This window comes from Saccopteryx bilineata, chromosome 6, assembly GCF_036850765.1.
Source record: "Saccopteryx bilineata isolate mSacBil1 chromosome 6, mSacBil1_pri_phased_curated, whole genome shotgun sequence".
NCBI classification, from domain to species: Eukaryota; Metazoa; Chordata; class Mammalia; order Chiroptera; family Emballonuridae; genus Saccopteryx; species Saccopteryx bilineata.
Window position 1 is genome coordinate 192,545,718 of NC_089495.1, and position 25,557 is coordinate 192,571,274.

Consider the following 25,557-nt stretch of genomic DNA (forward strand, 5'->3'; position numbering starts at 1 on the left):
ACCTTCCTCTCTCACTAAAAATTAAATAAATAAGTAAATAAATAAGTTGAACAACAAATTGATGTTTCTCACTCTCCAATCAATAAGTAAAGGTCTTTAAAAAACAATCTGTAATTATGTGTGATGATGGATGCTAACTTATTGTGGTAACCAATCTGCGATGTATACAATGTATACATGCAGTGATCACTATGTTGTACACCTGAAACTAATGTCAATTATATCTCAATAAAATTTTCTTATTATTCAAAACTTATACTAAATATAAATCATAGAATATGCCATGATCAGAAAAATAGACACTCAGACCAATGGAACAGAATAGAAAGCCCAGAAATAAAACCACATATATATAGTCAAATAATTTTTGATAAAGGGGCCAACAACACTCAATGGAGAAAAGAAAGCCTCTTCAACAAATGGTGCTGGGAAAACTGGAAAGCCACATGCAAAAGAATGAAGCTGGACTACAGTTTGTCCCCCTGTACTAAAATGAACTCAAAATGGATCAAAGATCTAAACATAAGACCTGAAACAATAAAGTACATAGAAGAAGACATAGGTACCAAACTCATGGACCTGGGCTTTAAAGAGCATTTTATGAATTTGACTCCACAGGCAAGTGAAAGCAAAAATTAATGAATGGGACTACATCAGACTAAGAAGTTTTTGTTCAGCAAGAGAAATTGATAACAAGATAGACAGCCAACTAATTGGGAAATGATATTTTTAAACACCTGCTCAGATAAGGGCCTAATATCCAAAATATACAAAGAACTCATAAAACTCAACGACAAACAAACAAACAATCCAATAAAAAAATGGGAAGAGGACATGAACAGACACTTCTCCCAGGAAGAGATACAAATGGCCAACAGATATATGAAAAGATGCTCATCTTCTTTAGTTATTAGAGAAATGCAAATCAAAACTGCAATGAGATACCACCTCACACCTGTTAGACTAGCTATTATTAACAAGACAGGTAATAGCAAATGTTGGAGAGGTTGTGGAGAAAAAGGAACCCTCATCCACTGTTGGTGGGAATGTAAAGTAGTACAACCATTATGGAAGAAAGTATGGTGGTTCCTCAAAAAACTGAAAATAGAACTACCTTATGACCCAGCAATCCCTCTATTGGGTATATACCCCAAAAACTCAGAAACATTGACTTGTAAAGACACATGCAGCCCCATGTTCATTGCAGCACTGTTCACAGTGGCCAGGACATGGAAACAACCAAAAAGCCCATCAATAGATGACTGGATAAAGAAGATGTGGCACATATACACTATGGAATACTACTCAGCCATAAGAAATGATGACATCGGATCATTTATAGCAAAATGGTGGGATCTTGACAACATTATACGGAGTGAAATAAGTAAATCAGAAAAAACCAGGAACTGCATTTTTCCATACGTAGATGGGACATAAAAGTGAGACCAAGAGACATTGATAAGAGTGTGGTGGTTACGGGGGGAGGGGGGAGAGGGAGAGGGAAGGGGGAGGGGGAGGGGGAGGGGACAAAGAGAACTAGATAGAGGGTGACAGGACAATCTGACTTTGGGTGATGGGTATGCAACATAATTGAACTTTAAGATAACCTGGACATATTATCTTTGAATATATGTATCTTGATTTACTGATGTCACCCCATTAAAAAATAATAAAAAAAAAAAAAAAAAAAAAGAATATGCCATGACTGAGCAAAAATACATTACAAAGCATAAGCTAAATAAATGGCTTTATGTAGATATAACTGATAACATAAGTCTAAGAAATATATACACAAAAGAAACAGCACATACATACAGATTACAAGTATGTGTGTGTACATGCACGCATCATTACCGATGGACCAAAATGCTTTGAATGCTATAAATAGTACTAAGGTTTCCAAGTTGTTGGTAAATAGATATAATAGATAAAATTAAGTGTGAAACATGAGAACTTTTTGAAGTGAAAAAAGTGTTCTACAGTGGGATTGTGGAGCTAGATACACTACTGTATAATATCAACACTCACCAAACAGTACATTTAAAATGAATGAATTCATGGTAAGTTATACCTCAATAAATATATTTTTTTAAACCTCACTTACTTTTGATTAGATCCCAAAGGCAGCTTTTACGAACAAATCCATTGGTAGCTCCTAGGGACCCTGGACTCTAAGACTTTGAATAAAACCGACCCAACAGTAGAAAAGCCACAACCTTTCATCTCACACTAAGAAAAAGCTAGAAATGGGTATAAGCTAACATCTGCTTGTGCAGAGTACTACTCCACAACCAGAAACCACACCTTCTAAGAACAATCTGTTGGAAACTGCAGTCTCTGTATTACAGTCCTTTCCCTTAATCAGCAAACATTTTATTACACAGGAAGCCAAAATCCTCACTGATTTAAAAGATATCACCACCTATATATTCACTTCCTTTGACCCAACAAAAACCACTCTATGGCCATCAATTTCAAATCCCACTCAACCACATACACAATTTATTTAAGAGGCTACCCTTCCTGGTTTTTATGGAAAAAGTTTTGAAAATGCTACACATTACATTCCCTTTCTTGGAGGTTTACTTTACAGGTTCCAGGAACTCTGACAGTAAGTTATCAGTTTAATATTGTTTAACCCAGAGTTCCCCCCATTACTTGGCCACTTTATTACAGAACACAGTTTGGAAAGCCCTGATCTAATCACTTCATTTCCCATTCCTTTTTTGATTTGAAATGCTGACTCTGAAATCTCGCAAATTTGCTGTTGCCAAGTAAAATCATTCACACCAATGTATATGAGTTAAAAAAAATCTAGTCTTTCTTTACCACATGCAAATTTATTCTACCTTTTGGGATTTATGCAAAATAGCATGTTAGAAACTGCGCGCGTGCGTGCCTGTGTGTGTGAGTGTTCAGGGAATTACAGAGATTAATTGGATCTATTTTATTGAGTTTTAAAATACAATCCTCAAATCTGCATTTGCTTTCATTATGTTCCTATAGCACAGTATAGATCTCAACCAAAATCTCTCAGATCCCGCATAATTATCTATATTAAAAACACAAACTTTTACCACGGCAAAGAATCCCATGCAATCTGGCACTCTATCTCATTTTCTATTTTCTCATTGACTAACTCTATGTTCCAGCCTCAAAAGCCTTTTTTCCGTTCCCTGAACCAGCCAAGACAGCTCTCTTTGCCTGTAATACTGCTCTTCCTTCTAATATGACAGGGGTCGGGAACCTATGGTTCATGAGCCAGATGTGGCTCTTTTGATGGCTGTATCTGGCTCACAGACAAATCTTTAATAAAAAAAATAACATTAAAAATATAAAACATTCTCATGTATTACAATCCATTCATTTCCTACTGCTCATGTTCATGGTTGCGGGTGGCTGGAGCCAATCACAGCTGTCCTCCGGGACACCACCAAATTTTTTATTGGATAATGCTTAACGTACATGGGTTGTACGGATCTCACAGAATTACATTTTAAAATATGTGGCGTTCATGGCTCTCAGCCAAAAAGGTTCCTGACCCCTATAATATATCAAGTGTTATTCAGCTGTAGCCCTCAACTCTTCATAAGAGCCTTCTACACCTATTATCTACTTCACCCCGTTATATTATTACTGTAATAGCATTAATCCTCATCAGAGGCCTGACCTGTGGTGGCGCAGTGGATAAAGCGTCGACCTGGAAATGCTGAGGTCGCCGGTTCGAAACCCTGGGCTTGCCTGGTCAAGGCACATATGGGAGTTGATGCTTCCTGCTCCTCCCCCCGTCTTTCTCTCTCTCTCTCTCCCCCACCCCTTTCTAAAATGAATAAATAAAATTAAAAAAAAAAAATCCTCATCAGAAATATCTTTGACTTGTTATCTCTTATTTGTAAACTCCTTAGGGCAGGGACTTTGTATGTGGCTTTGTCTTTATAAGGCCAGGAACTTCAACATAGTACATGGTAGACATTCAATAATCATTTGTTGCATGAACTAATGGGTAAGTCAATATGTCAGTCAGCGAGCTAAAATATAAATTTCCAATCTAAAGACTGTTCTTTGAGGATCAGCTATTAGCTGCCCCAACAGAATGTAGAAACTCAGTTACATCTGTCAGATAAACAAATGACCAACATGCCCGCTATAATTACTGGTCATTCAAAGAGCTTCAAGAGCAGAGGTCCCCAAACTACGGCCCGCGGGCCGCATGCGGCCCCCTGAGGCCATTTATCTGGCCCCCGCCACGCTTCCGGAAGGGGCACCTCTTTCACTGGTGGTCAGGACAGGAGCACATTGACCATCTCATTAGCCAAAGCAGGCCCATAGTTCCCATTGAAATACTGGTCAGTTTGTTGATTTAAATTTACTTGTTCTTTATTTTAAATATTATATTTGTTCCTGTTTTGTTTTTTTACTTTAAAATAAGATATGTGCAGTGTGCATAGGGATTTGTTCATAGTTTTTTTATAGTCCGGCCCTCCAACGGTCTGAGGGACAGTGAACTGGCCCCCTGTGTAAAAAATTTGGAGACCTCTGTTCAAGAGGCCCTAGCCGGTTGGCTCAGTGGTAGAGCGTCGGCCTGGCGTGCAGAAGTCCCGGGTTCGATTCCCGGCCAGGGCACACAGGAGAAGCGCCCATCTGCTTCTCTACCCCTCCCCCTCTCCTTCCTCTCTCTCTCTCTCTCTCTCTCTTCCCCTCCTGCAGCAAAGCTCCATTGGAGCAAAGATGGCCCAGGCGCTGGGGATGGCTCCTTGGCCTCTGCCCCAGATGCTAGAGTGGCTCTGGTCACAACAGAGCATCGCCCCCTGGTGGGCAGAGCGTCGCCCCCTGGTGGGCGTGCCGGGTGGATCCCAGTCAGGCGCATGCGGGAGTCTGTCTGACTGTCTCTCCCCGTTTCCAGCTTCAGAAAAATACAAAAATACAAAAAAAAAAAAAAAAAAGGCGCTTCAAGAAAGAAGTAAATCTGAAATCTGTCCTGTATTCTTGTTCATATTCGGCAGGGTTTATACTTTTGTCTCAGAGCTTTGCACCTACTGTCCCATCTGCCTGACAGCTGTCCCTGGAGAGCTGCATGGCTGTCAACAGCATTCAGGTCTCTTTTCAAATGTCATCCTTTTTCAGAGATGCTGTCCTGAACCATCCTCTCTAAAAGAGCACCCACCACCCCAGGCACTCTCCATTCCCTTACTCTTTTTTTCCCAAGTAAAAATTTGTGTGTGTGTGTGGGGGGAGAGACAGACAGGAAGGGAGAGAGATGAGAAGCATCAATTCTTCGCTGTGGCACCTTAGTTGTTCACTGATTGCTTTCTCATGTGCCTTGGGGTTTTGAACCGGGGACCACAGCATCCCAGGCCGACGCCCTATCCACTGCATAACTGCCTGGTCAGGCTTTTCCAAGTAAATTTTACCAGGCATATTAAGTTGCTTTCTTTTTTTTTTTTAAACTTTATTTATTTATATTTTACAGAGACAGTGAGTTGGAGAGAGGGATAGACAGGGACAGACAGACAGGAACGGAGAGAGATGAGAAGCATCAATCATTCGTTTTTTGTTGCGTGTTGCAACATCTTAGTTGTTCATTGATTGCTTTCTCATATGCGCCTTGACCGCGGGCCTTCAGCAGACCAAGTAACCTCTTGCTGGAGCCAGTGACCTTGGGTTCAAGCTGGTGGGCTTTTTGCTCAAACCAGATGAGCCCGCGCTCAAGCTGGCGACCTCGGGGTCTCGAACCTGGGTCCTCTGCATCCCAGTCCAATGCTCTACCCACTGAGCCACCGCCTGGTCAGGCTTAAGTTGCTTTCTTGTTTATTGTGCTTCTCCTTCCACTAGACTGTAAGCTCCATGAGTAGAGACTGTGTGTTTTGTTCACGGAAATCTCCCTAGAGCTTTACAAAACCATGATGGGCACCTACTACATATTGACTGTATTATTTTCTTTCATTTTTATTTATTGATTTAGTGAGAAATGGGGAGAGAAAGAGAACATTAATCTGCTCTTGTATGTGCTCTAACCAGGGATCGACTCACCAACCTCTGCACTTCAGGAAGATGCTCTAATCAACTGAGCTATCCGGCCAGGGCTGATAGCTATTTTCTTTCTTTTTTTTTCTGCCCTTAAAGAAACGACATTTTATTTAAAAAAATTTTTTTAATAAAACAAAAGTTTATTTTTAAAAAATTTTATTTAGGATAGCTACTTTCAAAAGCTACATAACCTTGACTAATTTTTCCATCAAGACCACTATTATTCTCCACATTTATTATGTTCAATTGGGACAACAAGAAATAAGAGACAGGCCTGACCTGCAGTGGCGCAGTGGGTGAAGCGTTGACCAGGAGTGCTGAGGTTGCTGGTTCAAAACTCTGGGTTTGCCCAGTACATGTGGGAGTTGATGCTTCCTGCTCCTCCCCCCTTGTGTTTCCCTTCTCTTTCTCTCTCTCTCCTCTCTCAAATGAATAAATAAAATCTTTAAAAAAAAAAGATTATAACCCCAATAGAAAAGCTCAAGGTTTTTTTAAAAAAAGAAATAAGAGACAATTGAGGGCCTGACCTGTGGTGGCGCAGTGGATAAAGCGTGGACCTGGAATGCTGAGGTCGCCGGTTCAAAACCCTAGGCTTGCCTGGCACATATGAGAGTTGATGCATCCTGCTCCTCCCCCTGTTCTCTCTCTCTCTCTCCATCTCTCTCTCTCCCTTCTCTCTCTCTAATAAAAATGAATAAATAAAATCTTAAAAAAAAAAAAAGTAAATTAATAAAAAAATTTAAAAAAAAAAGAGACAACTGATTCTTAGACCACATGATGGAATACAGACTATAATCCTAAAATGACAAGTTAAGCTTCTAGGATAAAACTATTCTTTTTTTTTTTTTTTTTTTTTTTTAACAGAGACAGAGAGAGAGTCAGAGAGAGGGATGGACAGGGACAGACAGGAATGGAGAGATGAGAAGCATCAATCATTAGTTTTTCATTGCGCATTGCAACACCTTAACTGTTCATATGTGCCTGGACCATGGGCCTTCAGCAGACCGAGTAACCCCTTGCTCGAGCCTGCGACCTTGGGCTCAAGCTGATGAGCTTTTGCTCAAACCAGATGAGCCCTCACTCAAGCTGGCGACCTTGGGGTCTCGAACCTGGGTCTTCCGCATCCCAGTCCGACGCTCTATCCACTGTGCCACCAGCACATCAGTGAACAACTAAGGTGCCACAATGAAGATTGATGCTTCTCATCTCTCTCCTTTCCTGTCTGTCTGTCCCTATCTCTCTGTCTCTGTCAAAAAAGAAAACAGCCTGACCAGGCGGTGGCACAGTGGATAGAGCGTCGGACTGGGATGTGGAAGACCCAGGTTCGAGACCCCAAGGTCGCCAGCTTGAGCGAGGGCTCATCTGGTTTGAGCAAAAGCTCACCAGCTTGAGCCCAAGATCGCTGGCTTGAGCAAGGGGTCACTGGCTTAGCTGGAGCCCCCTGGTCAAGGCACTTATGCAAGATCAATCAATGAACAATTAAAGAGCCACAACTACCAGTTGATACTTCTCATCACTCTCCCTTCCTGCCTGTCTGATCCCTGTCTCTCTCGCTAAAAAATACATAAATAGGCCCTGGCTGGTTGGCTCAGTGGTAGAGCATTGGCCTGGCGTGCAGGAGTCCCAGGTTGGATTCCCGGCCAGGGCACACAGGAGAAGCGCCCATCTGCTTCTTCACCCCTCCCCCTCTCCTTTCTCTGTCTCTCTCTTCCCCTTCCGCAGCCAAGGCTCCATTGGAGCAAAGTTGGCCCAGGTGCTGAGGATGGTTCTGTGACCTCTGCCTCAGGCACTAGAATGGCTCTGGTTGCTACAGAGCGACGCCCCAGATGGGCAGAGCATCGCCCTCTGGTGGGCATGCCGGGTGGATCCCGGTTGGGCGCATGCAGGAGTCTGTCTGACTGCCTCCCCATTTCTAACTTCAGAAAAATAAAAAAAATACATAAATAAAAGCACATTGGGGGAAAGTGTGTGTGTGCGCGCGCATTGTGGGGGTAAGGTGTTAAATATGCATGCTACAATTCCTGAGTTAAAATTCTACACAGATCTTAGAATTTTAATATTAGATAAGGGACTAAATATTTGTCAGCAAATCCTTTTTTTTCTTTGTATTTTTCTGGAGAAGTGGAGAGGCAGAGAGACAGACTCCTGCATGTGCCCAACTAGGATCCACCTGGCAAGCCCACCAGGGGGCTACTCTGCCCATCTGGGGTGTTGCTCTGTTGCAACCAGAGCCATTTTAGCACCTGAGGCAGAGGCCAGTGTGCCATCCTCAGTGCCCGGGGCCAAGTTTGCTCCAAAGGATTCTTGGCTGCGGGAGGGGAAGAGAAAGAGAGAAAGGAGAGGAGGAAGGGTGGAGAAGCAGATGGGCACTTCTCCCGTGGGCTGTGGCCAAGAATCAAACCCGGGACCTCCACACACTGGGCCGATGCTCTACCACTAAGCCAACCAGCCAGGGCAGCAAATCCTTTTTATATCTCCTTAGTGATAATGTCTATAAAACCAAATTGTAAGCTTAGTCCTGATTTGGGAAAGCATGACAAATCAGGTAATTTTAGAGAATACTCCACAGGTATTCACAATATATCAGCAAGATCAAGGTCTAATTAAGTTATCTTATTTGATCATAGGTAAAAGTACTTTGAGACTAAAATATTAGTAATATAGGCCCTGACCGGTTGGCTCAGTGCTAGAGCGTCGGTCTGGCGTGCAGGAGTCCCAGGTTCGATTCCCGGCCAGGGCACACAGGAGAAGCGCCCATCTGCTTCTCCACCCCTCCCCCTCTCCTTCCTCTCTGTCTCTTCCCCTCCCACAGCCAAGGCTCTACTGGAGCAAAAAGTTGGCCCGGGCACTGAGGGTGGCTCCATGGCCTCTGCCTCAGGCACCAGAATGGCTCTGGTTGCAGCAGAGCAAAGCCCCAGATGGGCAGAGCATTGCCCCCTGGTGGGCATATCAGGTGAATCCCAGCCGGGCGCATGCGGGAGTCTGACTGCCTCCCATTTCCAACTTCAGAAAAATACAAAAAAATATATATATTAATAATATATAAATGTAAAAAGTGTTATTGATTTTAAAATACAGACTCAAACTAGAAATGGGAAATTCATTATTTTGTCTTTAAATGAGGGGTGATACTTGACTTTCTTCACAAAGCTATCTTTGGAAATCCCTGCCAATGCACAGAAAAAACAAACAAAAAAACAAAGAACAAACACATTTACTACAGTAAATCAATTATGACATCTACATTCTAAGTTCTTCCTGTTGAATGAATGGCTGGACCCAGGTCTAGCCTCTTCCCATTGGCCCTCAGTTATAGATGAAGATCTCTGGAACAAAAGTTTGCTCTTCAGTACCATCTCACAGACATCTGTGACATAAGCTAACCCAAGATGTGTGCCTTTTCCTTGGATATTTTCTCCACATTAGAGAACCACTCCTGAGGCCTTACATCTGGAGAAAGGGAAAGAGATTCAATGTATGAAAATTCTCTGGCACACACACATCAAGAATCTACCCCACTACCTCCGTGCCCTCTGCTTTCTAATCACAGGAACATACCACTTAGAATCAAATCCAAACTCTATACGTTGCCTATGAAGCCCTGTGTGACCTGGCCCCTGGATACCTCTCTCCCTTTATACACTACGCTAACAAGCTGTATTTTCCTCAAATACTCCATTATTCCTAGCTTGTTCCTTTCCTTGAGCTCTTGTACTTTCTATTCCCTCTGCCTGGAATGTTCAGTCCCCTCACCTTTCCCTGGCTGGTCTCAGTGGAAATGTCATCATCTCAGAAAAGCCTTCTTCATCTGTCAAATCACCACGTTAGTTGTCACTGTCTGAAATTACCTAATTCATTTATCTGTATTCTTGCTTCTAGTAGATAAGTAAACGGAAGTTCGGACAGAAGAAGCGAGTATCCCTAAACAACGCTTCTAGGGAAAGACTAAGTATGGAACGAACGCCAGGTGTTCTAATTCCAAAGCCCATGCTCCGGACTAGAAAATCATACAGCATTTTCCCCAAGACGGGGGTATCCCATATTACTGGGCAGGTGCACGGGCTAGAATTTAATCCTCACAAACAGCTCAGAGAAGTGAAATCACGATGCCATTTTACAGTAGGGGAGACTGTAGCACAGGGAGGTCATGCTGCCCCTCCTGAGTCCAGGAAAAGGGCGGTCGGGTGGCGGCAGGCATCCTGCGCCCTGCAGCCGGACAGGCCTAGCCGCCACACTCCGCTCACGTTGCGGGTCGCCGGGAACCCCGAAAACAGACGTGTGGCCGTGACCAATGCGAGGCAGCCTTCCCTAGCGTCACGGCAGCGGCACGACCAATCAGAGCAGCGCTGGAGGAAAAGGGGCGGGCGCTCGGGGCGCTCGGGGCGCTCTAGCGCGTTAGGCCGCGCTGCGGCTGCTCTCGCTCCACACAGGCCCGGGAACCGCCGGACCTGGGTCTGAAGCCAGAGACAACTAGCTATGAGGCGAGGCCGGTAGGCGAGGGCAGAGACATTGCCCGAAGCCTCTGCACGACACACAGGCCCATATTCCGCTCTCGCCCAAGAGGCGCGGTCCTTCTTTCCCAGCGCTCGGAAATGCAAGGGAGCGCCTCAGCCCTCCCCCAGCGGGGTTCACAGAGGCTACACTACCAAGCCATGCACACCCCGGCTTTACCTCGTGGGAATACGGGAACGGAGAAAAAAAATCTCGGCCGCGGACTGCAGCCGCCACTATCCACTCCTGCCGCTGCTCCACCTCACATTCAAACCCCGGCAAAATGGCGCGGCGGCGAGGCTGTGGTCGGGGCGCATGCGTAAACAGGGCAGGGGCAGGGGGCGGGGCCGAGAGCTCTCGGGCCCCACCTAACTTCGAATAACCAATCTCTAGCTTGCATGACCCTTCTCTGTGTTGGCGCTGACGTCACAAGCGACAATGCCCTTCAGTTCACACTGTTCTAACCGGCTTCCCATCTCTATTTTTCTGGAACGAGCGCAGATTCAGAGAGTGGGTGCTGGATTGTGACCTGTTTTGATGTCAGGCATGTAGTAAGTCTTATATAACTTTTGAACGAACTGCCCAAAGTTATGTCCATAGTGTCTCAGACGGGAGAGAACTTCCTAACCCCTCATATAGATTATGTTTTGTTTTGTTTTTTTCGTTTTTCAGAAGCTGGAAACGGGGAGGCAGTCAGACAGACTCCGGCATGCGCCCGACCGGGATCCACCCGGCACGCCCACCAGGGGGCGATGCTCTGCCCCTCCAGGGCGTCGCTCTGTTGCATCCAGAGCCATTCTAGCGCCTGAGGCAGAGGCCACAGAGCCATCCCCAGCGCCCGGGCCATCTTTGCTCCAATGGAGCCTCGGCTGCGGGGAGGGGAAGAGACAGAAAGAGAGGAAGGAGAGGGGGTGGGGTGGAGAAGCAGATGGGTGCTTCTTCTGTGTGCCCTGGCCGGGAATCGAACCCGGGACTCCTGCACGCCAGGCCGTGGCTCTACCGCTGAGCCAACTGGCCGGGGCCTAGATTATGTTTTGGAGGGAGAAATGGAGTAAGCAATAATTTCAGAGCTTGATAAGTGCTACGAGAGGAAAATTAAAACCCGGATGATATGGCAGGCAGTGACTTGGAAAGTCAATGGGGGTGGTCAGAGAAGTCCTTTGAGCAGATGAAAATTGACAGGAATTTCAACAAGGAGACAGCTGCCTGCAGATCAGGCTGGATGGATAGGAGGGGAGATCAGTAGGAAAGGCTCTGAGTCAGGAATGAGTTAGGCTGGGGCTAACTGAAGAAGAAATTAAGCCAGCCGGGGCCAGATAATGTAGGCCCCATTCACCAGTGTTTGAACTATGTCTCAAGTTCGTGACCACCAAATTTATATTTTAAAAGGCCCAGCAGTTGGTGTTTGGAGAAAGGACTGTATGGAGGGGAAGAGCTTGAAGCAGAAGGACCGGTGGGAAAGCTGTTGGGAGGCATTTGGGAATATGTTATGGCCTGGGCTAGGGTGTGTAGCCTGAATATGGAGAGAAGTGGACATCTTCAGGATATATTTAGAGGTAGAGCCCTTGGAATCTTATGATACATTGAGTGTGGGAAAGAGGAACCAAGGGTGACATAGACATCCCAGTCTTCAGTTTGGGTCTCCTCTTCCTCCTCCTCCCTCAGCAGGCCCAGCTGTCTCCACTCAGAGCCCAAACCTTGGAATTGCTAGCTTGCTACTCCTAGGACTAAAAGGCACACTATTAGGTCATCACTCAAGGAAACAAATATAAGAACACAAAATTATATATACACACTGAGAACTGCAGAGTTCTCAGCACATAATGAATGACGGTCCAAACCTCTGCACTGAAAGGTGACCAACCTTCTACATGGCTTCTAACAGCATAAGGCCATTTCCCCTAGGACAATTGAAGCATAGGTAGCTCAATGCTGCCAGGAGTATTTACTGTTTTGTTAGCCAATACCTGAGGATAGGCCCAAAGCCCTTTTCTTAGAGCAGGGGTCCCCAAACTACAGCCCACGGGCCACATGCGGCTCCCTGAGGCCATTTATCCAGCCCCCACCGCACTTCTGGAAGGGTACCTCTTTCATTGGTGGTAAGTAAGAGGAGCATAGTTCCCATTGAAATATTGGTCAGTTTGTTGATTTAAATTTATTTGTTATTTATTTTAAATATTGTATTTGTTCCTGTTTTGTTTTTTTACTTTAAAATAAGATATGTGCAGTGTGCATAGGAATTTGTTCATAGTTTTTTTTATAGTCCGGCCCTCCAACGGTCTGAGAGACAGTGAACTGGCCCCCTGTGTAAAAAGTTTGGGGACCCCTGTCTTAGAGCATTTGCTAAAAAGGGCTTACAATTGTAATCTTTTCTTCTGTCCCTTTGAAATGTATTTTATATGTGTATCTTCTGCAATTCAGGAGTGTCCTTTCTTAAGGGCCTAAAGCTATTCTTTTGAAATCTAATCATCAAGAAGGTAGAGCCTCTCCCGACCAGGGGGTAGTGCAGTGGATAGAGCATTGGCCTGGGACACTGAGGTCTTTCACTAATCAGGACATCAGCTGTAGGTGATCTATACCCTAACTAGAAAGCCCGGCAGTCATACGAAATGACCGCTGTTCTAGATATTATAAATTGTAATTAAAATGATTTGTGCAAAGGTGTCTGCTAATTCAAACTGAATTACCCAGGACAGGCGGCGAGGACGCCCCTTTGCTTAGTGCCCCACGGGGTTTCCCCCTTCTACTTGCTTAATTGCTTAAAGTAGAGTGCAGTGAAGGAAACCACTGGCAGCACATTTCTTAAGAGCCAAAGAGCCACCGCTAACTCAATAAATAAAGGTGTGAGGCAAGCCTTGTTTCTCTACGCTCATCAGTCTCATTTTGACGAGAAAGACGCATTTGCTCTGCGACTGAAGCAAGCCTTGTCTTTCTCTGCTCAGTGGTTTCTTTTTGTCGAGAAAGCCGTTTTTGTGCAGCTTTAGCTCCTTTTCTCTCCTCTTCAGTGCTGTATTTTCTAGGAGGCATTCTTAAAAGAAATTACGTTAAGACATAGTTTTTATGTAAAACAGATGATTGCCAATGCAAACAAATGTTCACCTTCCCCGACACGCTCAATTTGCGTTCAGCCTTAAATTGTTTCAAAAGCAGATGATTGCCAATGCAAACAAATGTTCACCTTCCCCCCCCTTCCATTCAATTTGCGTTCAGCTGTGGCAACTTCACCCCATTGGCTAGTACAGTTACGCAAGCAACCAATAAGCTATCAGCGACAAACAGACACTTAAGCCGCATATAATAAAGATATTGAATATTATGTCCTCTATATCCTTATTTTTTTTAATTTATTTATTCATTGATTTTAGAGAGAGAGGAAGGGAGAGGGAGAGAGAGATATTGACTAGTTGTTTCACCCACCCATGCATACACTCATTGGTTGAGTCTTGTATGTACCCTGACTCGGGAATCAAACCCACAACCTTGGTGTATCAAGATGACATTCTAACCAACTGAGCTACTCAGCCAGAGTTTCTATGTCCTTATTTTATAATTTTTTTTTTTGTATTTTTCTGAAGTTGGAAACGGGGAGGCAGACAGACTCCCGCATGCGCCCGACCGGGATCCACCCAGCATGCCCACCAGGTGGCGATGCTCTGCCCATCTGGTGCATTGCTCTGTTGCAACCAGGGCCATTCTAGCAGAGGCCATGGAGCCATCCTCAGAGCCCGGGCCAACTTTGCTCCAATGGAGCCTTGGCTGCGGGAGGGGAAGAGAGAGACAGAGAGAAAGGAGAGGGGGAGGGGTGGAGAAGCAGATGGGCGCTTCTCCTGTGTGCCTTGGCCAGGAATCAAACCCGGGACTCCTGCACACCAGGCCGAGGCTCTACCACTGAGCCAACCGGCCAGGGCTTATGTCCTTATTTTTAAAATGTTCTTTATTTGATGTTCTCTGAAAGGCATGTGAATCTCCCATCAGGATTATGGCTTGTCATTGTTAAAGTGTACTTCAGTGGACTTTTGGTTTCTATTTTGAAGTTATTAGGTATTTAAAGGTTCATGCCATTTCTTCTTAATGAAGTCTACCATTTGACTGTGTTTTATTCAAAAGCTTATTAGCTTGACATAAAACTTTAAAACTTTTATAATTACTGCTTGTGAGCCCACATTTGTATTTCTGCTTGGAAGCCAGCAGATGTCAGCACTGTTCTGTGCTCTGCGCCCACTGGGGCGGTGCCCTACCCAATTTACATCTGTCTGCTATCCGGCAGACCGCAGATCCTTTGTGGGAGATCCCCATTCAGGGAGGGACTGAAGTGAGCATCAAAGACGCAATGCAGCCTGAAATGTGGTGACACCGTGGATAAAGCATTGACTTGGAATGTTAACGTCGTTGGTTCAAAACCTTGGGCTTGCCTGGTCAAGGCATATACCAGAAGCAACTATGAGTTGATGCTCTGGTTCCTCCCCACCCCCTTTCTCTCTCTCTCCTCCCCCTCTAAAAAGTCTGTAAAAACATATATATACAGTGGTGCCTTTAGATATGAGCAGACCAACATTTTTTTTTTAATTTTTTTTTTTATTTATTCATTTTAGAGAGGAGAGGGAGAGACAGAGGGAGAGAGAGAGGAGAGACAGAAGCTGGAAGCATCAACTCCCATATGTGCCTTGACCAGGCAAGCCCAGGGTTTCGAACTGGCGACCTCAGCATTTCCAGGCCGACACTTTATCCACTGCGCCACCACAGGTCAGGCATAGACCAACATTTTTTAAGATACGAGCTGTGACTCGGTCCGTAGTTTTGTTCGAGATCTCAGCGAAATTCTGAGATACAAGTCGTGATTCCAGAAGCTGCTGCTACTTGGCGCGTTGGTGCACGGGTCAAGTATCGCAGCACAACACCAGCATCTCGTTCTTTGTCACGTGTTACCCGCAGAATCAAGTTGAATCTGTGCTCTGTACTTGTTCTTGCATCATTTTTGCATTTTTTACTAACTTTTTTTGTGTGCTATCATGGGGTTGAAGAAAGTGAGTGTAAAGGACAGTGGTGAGAAGAAGAGAATGATGTTGATAGAAGTAAAGCAAGAAATAATAGAAAAACATGAGCATGGTGTACGAGTGATTGAACTGGCAAGGCTGTACGACTGGTATACATCTATAATTTGTACCATCCTTAAACAAAAGGATGCCATCAAAAGTGCAAATCTAGCAAAAAGAACTATAATTTTGTCCCAATTAAGGACAAATATCCATGAAGAAATGGAGAAGCTTCTGCTGGTGTGGGTGAAAGAGAAAGAGCTGGCAGGAGAACAGTGACGGAGACTGTAATATGCGAAAAGGCACGTATTATTTATGGTGACTTGAAGAAGAAAGAACCATCAACCTCAAAAGAGGCAGCAGAAGATATGTTTAAGGCAAGTTACGGCTGGTTTGAAAATTTCAACAAGAGATTTGGCATCCACTCGGTGGTGAGGCATGGTGAAGCTGTGAGTGCTGACTTTAAGGCAGCTGAGGAGTATATCGCACGTTTGCTGCACTTATATAGGCAAAGGAAGGCTACATCCCCCAACAAGTGTTCAACTGTGATGAAACAGGATTGTTTTGGAAAAAAATGCCCTGGAGGACTTTCATCACCGCAGAGAAGAAGCTGCCAGGCCATAAATCCACGAAGGATCATCTGACATCTGACCCTTGCATTGTGTGCAAATGCTAGCAGTGACTGTAAAGCCACTGCTAGTGTATCATTCCAAAAATCCTCTAGCCTTTAAGAGTCACAAGATTCTTAAAGAAAAACTGCAGGTTATGTGGAGCACCAATGCTACGGCATAGGTTATGCGGCAGGTTTTTTTCTTTGTATTTTTGTTTGTTTGGTTTTTTTACAGTGACAGAGAGAGAGAAGGATAGATAGGGACAGACAGACAGGAACGGAGAGAGATGAGAAGCATCAATCATCAGTTTTTCGTGGTGACACCTTAGCTGTTCATTGATTACTTTCTCATATGTGCCCTGACCGCGGGCCTTCAGCAGACGGAGTAACCCCTTGCTCAAGCCAGTGACCTTGGGTCCAAGCTGGTGAGCTTTTGCTCAAACCAGATGAGCCCGTGCTCAAGCTGGTGACCGCGGGGTCTCAAACCTGGGTCCTCTGAATCCCAGTCTGACCCTCTATCCACTGCACCACTGCCTGGTCAGGTGCGCTGTGGTTTTTTTATGAATGGGTAAATCTTGTCTTTGGTCCTGCAGTGAAGAAATATCTTCAAGAAAATAAACTCCCGATGAAAGCATTACTAATCTTTGAAAATGCTCCAGCCCACCCACCTGGTCTTGAAGATGACATTCTCGATGAGTTCAAATTCGTTAAAGTCCTCTACCTCCCACCCAACACGACTTCAATCTCGCAACCTATGGATCAGCAGGTCATTTCCAACTTTAAAAAGCTTTACACACTGCCCTGGCTGGTTGGCTTAGTGGTACAGCATTGGCCTGGCGTGCAGGAGTCCCGGGTTCAATTGCTGGCCAGGGCACACAGGAGAAGCGTCCATCTGCTTCTCCACCCCTCCCCCTCTCCTTCCTCTCTGTCTCTCTCTTCCCCTCCCGCAGCCAGGCTCCATTGGAGCAAAGTTTGCCCAGGCGCTGAGGATGGCTCTGTGGCCTCTGCCTCAGGCACTAGAATGGCTCTGATTGCGGCAGAGCAATGCTCCAAGATGGGCAGAGCATCGCCCCCTGGTGGGCATGCCGGGTGGACCCTGGTTGGGCGCATGCGGGAGTCTGTCTGACTGCCTCCCCATTTCCAACTTCGGGAAAAAAAAAAGCTTTACACAAAGTACTTGTTCCAACGCTGCTTTGAGGTGACTGAGAATACAAATCTAACCCTTCAAGAGTTTTGGAAAGATCGCTACAACATCTTGATATGTTTATGCATTATTGACTTGGCATGGCAAGAGGTTACAAGAAGAACCTTGAACTCAGCATGGAAAAAGTTATAGCCTGATATTGTTGCAGACAGGGACTTCAAAGGATTCGAATCAGAGACCGAGACCGAGGTAGAAGCGTTGGAGAAGATTGTGTCCCTCGGAAAGTCGATGGGTCTGGAGGTAGATGAGGGTGACCTAAATGAGCTCGTCGAGGAAGATAAGGAGGAACTCTCAACTGAGGAGTTGAAGGAGCTACAGATGATGCAACATAGGGAGCTTCTACAAGAGATTAGTAGTGAGTAGGAGGTAGAGTCGGAGGAAGTGATTTCTACAAGTGAAATGAAAGACATGTTGGCAATGTGGGAGAAGCTTTCAAGTTTCATTGAAAAGAAACACCCAGAAAAAGTTTCAACTGGTCATACTTCAGCACTTTTTTTTTTGTTTTGTATTTTTCTGAAGCTGGAAATGGGGAGAGACAGTCAGACAGACTCCTGCATGCGCCCGACCGGGATCCACCCAGCACGCCCACTAGGGGGTGACGCTCTGCCCACCAGGGGGTGATGCTCTGCCCCTCCGGGGCGTCGCTCTGTTGCAACCAGAGCCACTTCAGCGCCTGGGGCAGAGGCCAAGGAGCCATCCCCAGCGCCCGGGCCATCTTTGCTCCAATGGAGCCTTGGCTGCGGGAGGGTAAGAGAGAGACAGAGAGGAAGAAGGGGGGGGAGGGGTGGAGAAGCAGATGGGCGCTTCTCCTGTGTGCCCTGGCCGGGAATCGAACCCGGGACTTCTGCACGCCAGGTCGACGCTCTACCACTGAGCCAACCGGCCAGGGCACTTCAGCACTTTTTAATGACACTTGTTTGTCACATTTCCGTAACATTTTATTTATTTTACATTTTTGTAACATTTTATTTTTTTATTTTTTTCCTGAAGTTGGAAACGGGGAGGCAGTCAGACAGACTCCCGCACGCACCTGACCGGGATCCACCCAGCATGCCCACCAGGGGGCGATGCTCTGCCCATCTGGGGCGTTGCTTTGCAACCAGAGCCATTCTAGCACCTGAGGCAGAGGCCACAGAGCCATCCTCAGCGCCCGGGCCATCTTTGCTTCAATGGAGCCCTGGCTGCGGGAGGGAAAGAGAGAGAGAGGAAGGAGAGGGGGAGGGGTGGAGAAGCAGATGGGCGCTTCTCCTGTGTGCCCTGGCTGGGAATTGAACCCGGGACTCCCTCCTGCATGCCAGGCCGATGCTCTACCACTGAGCCAACCGGCCAGGGCCTGTTTTTTTGTTTTTTAAAATAAAATACATAATGTTAAGCTTAGGTTAAGTTTAAAGTTAAGAAAGTGCATTTTAAATTTTTTTTTAATATTTTATTTATTGATTTTTAGAGAGAGGGGGGAGAGAGAGAGAGAGAGAGAGAGAGAGAGAAAGGGGAGGAGCAGGAAGCATCAACTCCCATATGTGCCTCGACCAGGCAAGCCCAGCGTTTCAAACCGGCGACCTCAGCATTTCCAGGTCGACGCTTTATCCACTGCGCCACCACAGGTCAGGCAAGAAAGTGCATTTTTTATACGTAAATTTTTATTAATTTTAATGGGGTGACATCAATAAATCAGGGTACATATATTCAAAGAAAACATGTCCAGGTTATCTTGTCATTCAATTATGTTGCATACCCATCACCCAAAATCAGATTGTCCTCCGTCACCTTCTATCTAGTTTTCTTTGTGCCCCTCCCCTTCCCCCTCCCCCTCTCCCTTTCACTCCTTCCCTCCCACCCATAACCACCACACTCTTGTCCATGTCTCTTAGTCTCGTTTTTATGTCCCACCAATGTATGAAATCATGCAGTTCTTGGTTTTTTCTGATTTACTTATTTCACTTCGTATAATGTTATCAAAATCCCACCATTTTGTTGTAGATGATCCGATGTCATCATTTCTTATGGCTGAGTAGTATGCCATAGTGTATATGTGCCAAATCGTCTTTATCTGGTCATAAAAAATATATATATGTACATATATATATATATATATATTTTTTTTTTTACTGTGATTAAAGCCTTTAAGCAAACTCTTGGCCAATACAACAAGAATCCATAAAAGAGTAGTGTCCTTAACATGTTCACCAAGTCCAAGTTGGCACTGACACCATTCCAAATCCCTGCAAATGCAACCCAACCCCAGTTCAGTCCGTTAGGAGCTATCACAAGGAGCAGGAGTCCAGAAAAAGGCCACATCCAGGAAAAGTCGCATGGCACTGGAATTGTTGTCACAATTCTATACTTTGCAGCTCATGTCCAAGTCCCAATGAGCGCTGCTTCTAGCTGGTAATGATTCAGGTAGACTGGCAAAGCCATTTGCAGCATGTGTGGAGATGGAGCTTCTGTTCTCTTCTGCCTGGAGAGATGAGACCAGGTTGCTTTTCCCTGGAGCTCTGCAACTGTGGCGTGGTAAAGAGAATCTTGGGATACACTAAGCTGGGTGGCAAAGGTAAATTCACAATAGAAGTTGGCAAAAGGGGGAGAGAGAGCTCTAAATTAGGAGTAGGTCCCAGCCTGAAATATGAGTGGGATAAAGGAAACACTATATATTGAACAAAGCAGCAGAAAATAGGACTATCAACACCCACAACAGAGATCTTTGAGGGAAGAATAAAAAAACCTAACTATTCAGGCAAGACGTAGTTAAGTGGCCCTTGTGCAAATGAGATCAGTTTACCTGCTTCTTGGAATAAATACCCTAGGCTTGTCCACAGTGTCGTAGATGGGGCCAACGGCCCTGGGCACCTTCAGCCTTCAGTGGCAAACCCCAGCATTCTGGGCAAGGTTAGGTCATAGGTGGCTGGAGCAGGGCTGGAAGAAACTGAACCCTCCCTTAGAGGAGCGAGGGGGAAGCCCACCTTCCAGTGTCCCTGTTTCTTCACAGCAAAGGCATGTAAGCCTGGCAGGCTTTAGATCAAAGACCTTCCTTTTCACTATAGAAGCAGGACCCAGATGGATTCCTATGAGACTTCTTTGGGGCGTTGGAGCCCAAGGGCATATCCTAAAAGCTGGTAATTCACCTGCTGGTAATTCACCTCATCTCTATTGGGCTTTTTCAGCCTCTTGGTACCTTAAAGGCCATGCTCAGAAGATCTCGCTGAGGGGTTTGAGGATCCCCATCCGCCTATATAAACCTTTTCCGTATATCTGGAGCTATTTGGAAAAAGACAAAACAGTGTTATTAGCTGGATCAAATAAAAGAAGGTAGAAGTTTGCAGGAGAAGATTTGGCGTCTCCTGTTAATCAGCATTCAAAAGAAATTAAAAATTTTTTAAGTAAAAAGCATGATATGGTAGACCCGTAGGAATTCCAGGATATGACTCCCCCCTTAAAAAATTTTTTTTAAATTGACCTTACAATATTTGGTGGGTACACTTTAATAATACCTTGACTTTAACGATTGTAAGAGATACCCATAATTCGAAAGGTTTGACAAAATACAGTAAATGCTTTTGCTACATATGCAGAAGCATTGTCAGTTTAACCAGTTTAGGAAATCCAATAATAGAAAAATGCATACAATGAGCTATAACATGCTTAGCAGCCTCTCCTGTTCTGACAGAGGTTACTATAAATCCAGAATAGGTATCCACTGTAACGTGGACATAGGACTCTTTGCCGTATGAAGGTATATGAGTAATATCCATTTGCCAAAGTTGTCCTGGCAGGAGTCCTTGAGAGTTAACTCCAAATGAAGGGACAGATTGTAGTATAGGACTCCTTGGACAGGATTTACCAATCTGCCATGCTGCTTCCCGAGAAAGTTGAAACTATTTACACAGGGCTGCAGCGTTCTGGTGATGAATAGTATGAGACTGAATTGCTTGGTCTGTCATGGTTGCTCCAAGAAAGTGCATTTTTTTACAATTAGGTTTTTGTGGTTTCATTTTTTTTAATTTTTTAATTTTTTACAGAGACAGAGAGTGAGTCAGAGAGAGGGATAGATAGGGACAGACAGGAACGGAGAGAGACGAGAAGCATCAATCATTAGTTTTTCATTGCGCATTGCAACACCTTAGTTGTTCATTGATTGCTTTCTCATATGTGCCTTGACCGCGGGCCTTCAGCAGACCGAGTAACCCCTTGCTGGAGCCAGCAACTTTGGGTTCAAGCTTGTGGGCTTTTTGCTCAAACCAGATGAGCCCGCGCTCAAGCTGGCGACCTCGGGGTCTCGAACCTGGGTCCTCTGCATCACAGTCCGACGCTCTATCCACTGCGCCACCGCCTGGTCAGGCTGTGGTTTCATTTTAAGTAAAGAAAGTGCAGTTTTAGTTTTGTTTAAAGAAAATGCAGTTTTAGTTTACGTGTCTACAGTGCCTGCATCCCTTCCTCCCTCCCTCCTCCTCCACCATTCACCTCTGTTAGCTGCACTCATGTCTCCAAAGTAAGAATACAGTAGTACTTAGTACTAAATAACACTTTTTTCTTTTATTTCATATATTTTGTTATGCATTGGTAAAGTACACATGTGTGTTTCTTAATTAAATATGTCTCTTTTCAGCCTGACCGTGGTGGTGCAGTGGATAAAGCGTAGACCTGGAAATGCTGAGGTCACCGGTTCGAAACCCTGGGCTTGCCTGGTCAAGGCACATATGGGAGTTGATGCTTCCAGCTCCTCTCCCCTGTCTCTCTCTCTCTCTCTCTCTGCCTCTCTCTCTCCCTCTCTCTGTCCTCTCTAAAATGAATAAATAATAAAAAATAAATAAAAATTAAAAAAAAATGTCTCTTTTCATAATTTAGGATGGTTTGGGGATATTTCATGGGCTGGAATGGATTAAATCTATTTGTTATTTTATTTATTCATTCATTTTTAGAGAGAGAGGAGAGAGAGAGAGAGAGAGAGAGAGAGAGAGAGAAGGTGGGGAGGAGCAGGAAACATCAACTTCCATATGTGCCTTGACCAGGTAAGCCCAGGGTTTTGAACCGGCAACCTCAGCATTCCAGGTCGATGCTTTATCCATTGTGCCACCGCAGGTCAGGCTATTTCAGTTATTTTAAATGGGAGAAACTTATTTGATATACGAGTTGACTGACTTACAAGCTCGGTTGCAGAACGAATTAAACTCGTACCTCATGGTACCACTGTACTCCCCAGGAAGGATAGCTCAATTGGTTAGAGCAGGGGTAGTCAACCTTTTTATACCTACCACCTACTTTTGTATCTGTTAGTAAAATTTTTTAACTGCCCACCAGTTCCACAGTAATGGTGATTTATAAAGTAGGGAAGTAACTTTACTTTATAAAATTTATAAAGCAGAGTTACATCAAGTTAAAGCATATAATAATAATTACTTACCAAGTACTTGATGTCAGATTTTTGCTAAGTTTGGCAGAATAAATCTTTATAAAACAACTTACTATAGTTAAATCTATTTTTTTATTTGTACTTTGGTTGCTGTTACCGCCCATCATGAAAGCTGGAATGCCCATTAGTGGGAGGTAGGGACCAGGTTGACTACCACTGGGTTAGAACATCAACCCGGCACACAAAGGTTGCAGGTTTTTTGCTAATACCTAAAAGGGCGAAGTTAGCACAAACCCTTCTGCACAGTTCTCTTCCTTCCAGCTTCCACGACCTGTCCACTGACCTTGCCTATTGGCAGTGCTTGGTTTTTGCTTGCTTCTCATAAACCAGGGGTCAGGAACCTTTTTGGCTGAGAGAGCCATGAACGCCACATAATTTAAAATGTAATTCCATGAGAGCCATACAACGACCCATGTACATTACACATCATCCAATAAAAATTTGGTGTTGTCCTGCAGGACAGCTGTGATCGGCTCCAGCCACCCGCAACCATGAACAAGAATGGTAGGAAATGAATAGATTGTAACACATGAGAATGTTTTATATATTTAACATTATTATTTTTTTTATTAAAGATTTGTCTGCGAGCCAGACGCAGCTATCAAAAGAGCCACATCTGCCTCGCGAGCCATAGGTTCTTGACCTGTCATAAACCCATAGTACTTTGGAGAAGAAAGGCAATATGCCATTATTTGAGCTCAAATCCACTTAAGTGAACATGTTTACTAAAATACCTGGGTCTTTCTCTTTTTTTAATTTTTCAATTACAGTTCACATTCAATATTGTTTTATATTAGTTTCAGGTAACGGGTATTTCTTAGATGTAAATCAAGATAAATTCTTTTTTAAAAAATACTTTATTTATTGATTTTACAGAGGAGAGAAAGGGGAGCATGGAACAGAAGTATCAACTCATTAGTTAGTTGTTCATTGCTTGCTTGTTGTATGTGCCTTGACCAGGGCAGCCCAGGGTTTCGAACCAGCAACCTTGGGATTCCAGGCCGGAGGTTTATCCACTGCACTACTACAGGTCAGGTGCAAGATAGATTCTTTAAGCAAATCCGAATTAGATTAATGAAGGAGGAGGCTATCAAAGCTTTATGAAAGATAGGGAGTCTCTGGAAGAGATGAAAATTATTATATAAAATTACCCTCAAAGACTTAATCTTTAGTTGAATACTAGATAAGGTTAGCTTTTGTTTGGAAATAGCATTAAAAAATAATACTAAAATAATTTTTGCCAGAATGGGGTGTCCCCACCCTCTCTCCTTTCCTTTTGCTGTGCACATAGTTGCATATACTAAGTTGGAAACTCCTAAGGAATGACACAAATAACTAACCAAGGATTAATTTCTTAAACGGGACAACAGGCATGTTTACATAGGTTTGCAAAAATTCCTGGGAACCACTCTGGTCCTTCAAAAAAGGAAATGTACTTTTGCCTAAAATATGTTCCGGTCTGTTGGCAGGGTACAAATGCAGTATAATGCTGAAATTAACTTTCAAAATGCTTAAATAAGTAGCACTTTAAATAAAGTAGAGCCAGCCCTTCCCCAACCAGCATGCTCTCCTTCATAAAATGGGTAAGTATAAGAGACTTTTTTTTCAAGAAGGCCAAAGAAAGTTGAAAATCTCTGCGACAGATGGACTTTTAAGTTCCCCAACACCAAGCTGAGGAAGGCTTCTTAGACTCAGAAGAAAGAAGTCACTTTAGTTAAGAAAGGTCTTTTCAACCTTAGTGCTCTTGGTATTGAGGCTGGGTAATCCCTCGTGGTGGGGCTGTTCAGCAGCATCCCTGACTTCTATTAACTAGATGTCAGTACCCCCCACCTCCACCCCAGGTGTGGCAACCAAAAGTGTCTCCAAACATTGCCACTTTGTCCCTGGGGCAGAACTGAAAACCGCTGCTCCAGATGAAACCCAGGCACTGTCTGCTCTGAAGAGATGGACCTTTTAGAAATCTTTTCCAAAATAAAGAGCTGTCTTCTTTTGGTCTTCACCGGTAGTTCCTGAAATATAGTACCACAGAGTAATTTTGCTCCAGTGAATCAATAAAGATGACTACACATTAGTCAATTTCTGTAGTGGAGTATTTTGAGTACAGTGATTTACAACTTTAGAATATTTCAGCATTCAGAGGCAGTAAAGCCAAGCCTTGAGTTGACTGTTTTCATACGTGGGCACCCTGTGTGAACCTCAGAATTGCCTCCCACTCAATGACCAGCTGGCTAGTGTGCGAGTCTCCCTCTGCAATCTGGCCCTCTGGCCTGCAAGAGGGGATTTCTGTCTTTTCTCAGGAACACACTGATCAAACTAATTAATGAAAGTGGATTCAAGAGATAAGAATCGTCTCATGACTAGATTTTCTCTCTCTCATTTTTTAAGTGAGAGACAGAGACAGGAAGGGCAAGAGATGAGAAGCATCAATTTGTAGTTGTGACACTTTTGTTGTTCATTGATTGCTTCTCATATGCGTCTTAACTGGGGTGGGGGTGGGGGGAAGCTCCAGCCAAGCCAGTTGACCCCTTGGTCAAGCCAGCGACCTCAGGGTTTCAAACCTGGGACCTCAGCATCCCAGGTCGAAGCTCCATCTGCTACATCACCACCTGGTTAGACTGGATATTTTCTCTTTTATGGGGTTGGGGGAGGTAAGGAAAAAAGGGAAATAAATGGTATTAAAAAAAACTAAAATGCACAATTAATATTCTCCCATTAATACTACAAATATAATTTGCCATAAGAACTAACCCAAACTATGGCTTGATATACATATTACTACATTAAAAAG

General features: G+C 44.3%; 1 protein-coding gene across 1 annotated transcript in view; it reads right to left on the reverse strand.

Annotated features, from left to right (window-relative positions):
* Window positions 1-10,767, reverse strand: part of CSE1L (chromosome segregation 1 like) — a 64,739-nt gene extending 53,972 nt beyond the window's left edge. The window contains exon 1 of the mRNA XM_066235356.1: window positions 10,699-10,767. The gene's annotated coding sequence lies outside the window, so the exon portion shown is untranslated. The remainder of the gene's footprint in view (window positions 1-10,698) is intronic.
* Between the last annotated feature and the right edge of the window lie 14,790 nt (window positions 10,768-25,557).